The sequence below is a fragment of the Elaeis guineensis genome, chromosome 8, assembly GCF_000442705.2.
Source record: "Elaeis guineensis isolate ETL-2024a chromosome 8, EG11, whole genome shotgun sequence".
NCBI lineage: Eukaryota > Viridiplantae > Streptophyta > Magnoliopsida > Arecales > Arecaceae > Elaeis > Elaeis guineensis.
In genome coordinates, this window is record NC_026000.2 from 19,414,705 (window position 1) to 19,420,717 (window position 6,013).

Consider the following 6,013-nt stretch of genomic DNA (forward strand, 5'->3'; position numbering starts at 1 on the left):
ATTAGATTTTCGCCAGGCTTTGTAGCATTCTTACATTACAAGAAAATAGGCTATTAGCGACAGCTAATAGTAGAGTTGCCGTCGCTAATAGCAAAGTTGCCATCCCTAATACCATTAGTGACAGTATCCCATCGCTAAAATATTGTCAGAAATAATGTCATCGTTAATTACCATTATTAGTGACGGTAAAAATCTCATTGCTAATAATGGTAATTAGCGATGACATTAGCGACAACAAAATCGTCACTAATAATTTAAATTTTTTTATTAATTAAAGTTTAAAAAATATTAACGATGGTAATATAGTTGCTAGCGCCGTTGCTAATAGCTTTTTATTTTTTTTTAAAACTATTAGCGACGGCATTTGCGTCGCTAATAGTTTTTTATTTTTTTTAAAAAATATAATTAAATATTTTAAAATATATTTTAATCACAGTAACAAGCAAAAATATTTTTCTAAAATTTATTATAAATAAAATAATAATTATTTACTATAAGTAAAATATAAAATTAATTATATTATATTAAAAATATAAATTATATGATTTTATAAATTTATACTGCTTTATAAGCATCAACATTACATATATATCCAAAAAAAATCATGTGAGTCCTCCTCCTCGTCCTCCTCATCCTCCTACTTATGTATATCTTCTCTAGCAACTGGTGGATGAGAGCCGAATGTCTCAGCATCATGTAATGAAGAAAAATAAAATATTATTAATAAGTTTCAATATGAAAATATATATGTCGATATGGAGAGGTATATTTCGATATACTATTTCGATTCTTAAACAGATTATTCCTATACATTTCATTCAATGATGTAGAGATATAGACACCTCCGATCTATTGATTGGATGGTTAGATTGAATTTTTACGCTTTAAGTCTCCTTTTTATACTCAAGCCTAAACATATGCAGCTTCTAAATATAAAAATTTAAAACAAGTAAAAAAAATTATAGCTAAGCTTACCTGCTGTAATGGCGTGACAATGAGTCCAACTGATCACGCAGATATGGATCCTGAAGTATCTCAATAACTGTATCATAGACAGTATCTCAGAAGCTCTGAAATTGTTGGCTCCAAAGCCTCTGCATGACCTCCTCCACATGTGCATCACCCCACGTCTGGATCGTCGAGGTCTAAGAAGAAGAGTATCGAGCTGCTGGAGGATCGAAGCTATGGCCGAATCCTATGATCCGACTCTTACTCACCCTTCCGATTGTCTTGAGCCATCCCTCGAGATCAAAGAGGGACTGAGAGGATGGGTCTTCATCGTGCTATGATACGAGATATTTCTCGTAATCTACCTATACAGTTTAGAAATTCATTAGTGCATACATATCAGTATATATAAAAATTTAATAAATAATATTTTAAGTTTATTATCGTGATCTATCAAGATCTAAGATCTAAGTAATTACCAGTCCTTCTAGACTGATGTGTGGCCTCCCATATCTGCAGCTGTCTTGGTGCATGATCCAGTTGTTGTGTCTATAATAAATAAATAATAAAATTAAATTAATTAAAATATACATATGATCAATTCAATATGAAATTAATTTAAGTGTAAAAATTTTATCAATTTATCAGCCACAACATGTGTGCCAATGGAGCTGTCAGTGTACTTAATCGAATACTACTGGACAGACTGATTTTGCCATGCCCTATGCCGCCTACTAGAGTACACCTCGGTACTCCACTGACCACAGAGGGCCTCTTATATGTCTGACCGCATCAGTGATCTGTGTTAGACTTTCAGTCTGATGGTGACTCGAAACTAAGGTGCTCTATAATGGACTATCGAAGGCTGTACATCTCATCCCAAAACCTTCATGTGGCTATCTCCTAGAAAGTCTGATGGCTAGCCTCCTCATCTTGAGGAGTCCCTCGAAACTGGAGTGCTCTATAGCGGACTACCGAAGGCTGTACAACCTATCCCAGAACCTCCTTGTGGCTATCTTCTCGAAGGTCCGATGGCTAGCCTCCTAATCTTGAGGAGTCTCAAATCGATAGTACCTCTATAAGTAGAAACAACCATGTATTAATAAACAAAATACAAACTTATCATGAATTTAAAAATTAAACATCTTTGACTTATCAGGAATATTTTTCAGACTGCATCACAAGCCCCAATGGCCAACTGGAGAACTCGTTCACCGACCCCAGCATCAATTATCGGATGATCTCGATAACCACACGAGTCACCATAGGTTCGTTAATGTGCTATAAAATTAATTTTGAACAATAAATGTTAGTCTCTAAAATGACTAAATTTTAAACATATTTAGTGAAGATATAGTACTTACGAGCAGCTCTAAACATAAATGAGCTCTCTATCCTTCAGTCAAGTCGGAGGTACCGCGAGCCGGATGGGTCCTTTACCACGCCGCTGACTATGAGAGTTAGGCACTACACCGTGTGACTGTGGGGTCATCGGTGACCCCACGGCATCTGAACCAAAGAATATTAAGACATTATAAAGAATGTTATATTAGATAATAAAGGATAAAATGACATAAAAGAGAATATCTAAAATTTTAGAGTTTACAACGTGGTATGTGTGCTGCAGAACCATGCGAACTGACTGCATGAGAGCTCTCTCCTCAGCTGTGATGGCTCCAACCTCTAGAAGAAATGATATATAATCTTTGAAAATAAAAATAAATAGATTTACAGATTAATTATACAATTATGGGTGGCAATGCAAGATTTAAAATGATGCAAGATAAGTATTTAGATTTTGATACCCTTCGGATATTTGGTACCCTTCAGATGGGTGGCAATGCAAAGATAAGTATTTAAAACGAGTTAGAGATCCAGAAGTTCATCACAAGTGAGGAGCACCACTCATCGACCTCTTCAGATATTTGGTACTCTTTGGATTCTTCATCTGATTCTTTCTCTTCTTCCACTTCTTCATCTTCTTCCTCTTCTTTTCCTTCTTGGATAGGATTGTCATTTAAAACCTCCTCATGTTGGCCATCACATAGGAGAAAACCTGGAGCATCCAACTCTATATCTATGGAAGACTGATGAACTCCAGATGTTTCATCCTCTTAAAAGCATTCTGGTAAATAGAGCTCTTCTTCTTTTTCTTCAAGCATATAATGAACGGTCCGAAACTTAATTTTGCATATAGCCTACCATTCTTTCCTTCCTCTCTTCCTTAATGGGAAAGGAATATAATACACTTGAATAGCTTATTGGGCTAGCACAAAAGGATCACTCATATACGTCTTTCAACAGCTCCCTGGTTAAGTTGTAAGTTGCTTTCGGCTTCAAAAATTTGTGCTTGCAAATTCTTTCTTTGTGCCATCTCATTTGCCCGACAATACTCTTGGAGAAGTAGAGCCTCCGAAGCCCAGAAGTAAGAGGAAGGTATCGAATAACTTTATATGGTATATCCTTTTGATTTCTACCCTCTTACTTCAGCTTAAATCGGCTTTCACCGTATACGTCATATTAGCTCTTCAGTTGGTCCTCCTTATAGAAAAGTATGCAATCATTATGGTATGCATCTATCTTTTCGTATCTCATGCCTAATCCTTTCATCATTTTCTTTGAAGCATAGAAGCTCCCAACAAGCTTCTCATTCTTCGATAGCATCTTCTTTATTATTACTACATCCTATCATACTAATTGACCATCATATTAAACTCGATCTTTAAAATCAACAACTCAAACATAGTTGATAATATAGTATGTGTTACACATCCTAGCTACAGTGGTTCATCAGCATCTTTCAGCATACGATAGAAATCACCGCTACCAACTTCTAGATCGTCCTCTATATCTCAGTCAAATTCAGGACCAGCTGCATTTATAACCACATATACCATTCTGTCTATCCCTATCCTACTGACTTCTAGCCCTTGCAATTGTCTCCCACATCTCCCCATGCAGGTACCAATGCTTGTAGTTTGGTATAAATCCACTCTTATATAAATGGATAATTATTATATCCCTATCAAGCATTTTTCCATTGACATATCTCTTATAAGGACAATGAGCCCATCTTTGAACTAAGAATGTAGCATTCTCAAATGCATAATCATAGAAGTACTTGGCACCTTCTTTATATTCAGTAGAAATTACTCCATCGACTACTCGACTGTTCATCCAACTACGATCTATGGTACACTATTTAAGAATTCTGCATATACAAATATAAGACAAAATGCTTACCAAATATTTTATCACTTAAAATAGTTGACATAATAAATGCATCCTATCATCAATTAATAGGTATAGAAGGTCCTATCCCATTCAGAAATTGCATTAATTCTATAGATCAATTACAATAATCAAACGATACATAATAGAAGCCAAAAAAAATTTTTGCAGTATTTTTCTTAGTTCTCCCCATACGGTTGAAGATGTATGAGAAGAACTAAAGTAAAATACTGTCCAAAATTTTTTTTGAACTCTCAGCATACCGTTTAATTATTATATTTATCTATAGAATTAATTATAATTTTTAAATTATCCAAACTGGATAATCAATTGATAAATATACATAATTCTCTGATCCATATAAAAATATATAAATATACGAATGCCATAGAATATGTAATATTTTTAAAATTTTTAAAATACTGAGTTTCTAAGTAAAAGACATCATTGCAAATGGGGATAGTCGAGACGTGCGTCCCGCGCATGCAGACTTGAAGCGTGCCGATGACTTAGCTGCTCGAGCACACCAGCATGGCATCCAAGCAAATTTTATCCTGAAGGTTCCAAAGTATCAAGCGGGATTACAAATAGGGCTGAAAACGGATCGGACTGAATCAAGATACATCCCTCCTTGAATCCGGTCTGAAAATTTTTTCAGACTTTAAGCCAAGCCTAGGGCCTAAAATCTAATTATCGAGCTGCTATGACCGCCACTCGAGTAAATGAGCGGATCAAAGCCGGTCTGTCAACGGTGGCCCAATCTCAAACTCCTGCCATCGAAGACAATAAGGCTACTCTCGCTGGGGAGCTTCCCGGAGTGGTTTCACCTCCTGAGAATAATATTAAAATTAATAATATTATTAATAATATTATTAAAATTAATAATATTAATAATATTATTATTAAAATTAATAATATTAATAATAATATTATTATTATTAATATTATTAATTTAAATTAATTAAATATTATTAATTTCAAACTAATTTAACTATATTTAATTAAATATTATTAATTTAATTTAAATATTAAATTAAATTTAACTAAATTTTATAAATATTAATTTAAAAATATTAAAAAATTTAAACAATACCATTTGAGGACCTCTATGGAGCCACCGCTAATACTCACCAAACCCACAGAGACTGCGGCATGGAGGTAGTGCTGTGCGGTAGGAGAAAAAATTGGGAGAGAAAAGAGGAAGGCGAGGGTAAGAAGGGGGAGGCGGGCTAGGGGTTCGAGGAGGCAGTCAGGGGGAGGCGGACTAGGGGCTCGGGGAGGCAGGCTCAAGGAGGCGGGCTGGAGGGAGGTGGGCCGGAAGCTCGGGGCTTAGGGGGCCGGATCCGACAGCTGGGGACAGAGGAGAATCGGAAGCAGTCGGAGGGAGGCAGGCCGGGGGCTCGGGGAGGAGGGAGGCAGTTGGGGGCTTGAGGAGGCGGTCAAAAGTTCGGAGAAATGGGATCCAACAGCCGAAGGCTCGGAGAGGCAGTCAGGGTTTCAGGAAAAGGGGATCCGATGGTAGGGGAAAGAGAGGGATCGGAGGCTGGAGAAAGAGGGGGCAGCGGTGGGACGAGCAAAAATGAAAAGTTGGGAACCAATGGAGGGTTTTTAGGGTTAGTATTAACGACAGTAAAATTTCTATCGCTATAGCCGTCACTAATCACAATAGCGATGGCGTTGTCGTCACTGCTACCATCGATAATTTTTTTAGTGAAGACGTACAAAACCGTCGTCAAAGTCTATCGATAAAAATTCTTATTAAAGATGACAAAATTATTGTCGATAATATCGTCGCTAAAATTTATCATTAGCGACGGCAAAAATACCATCGTTA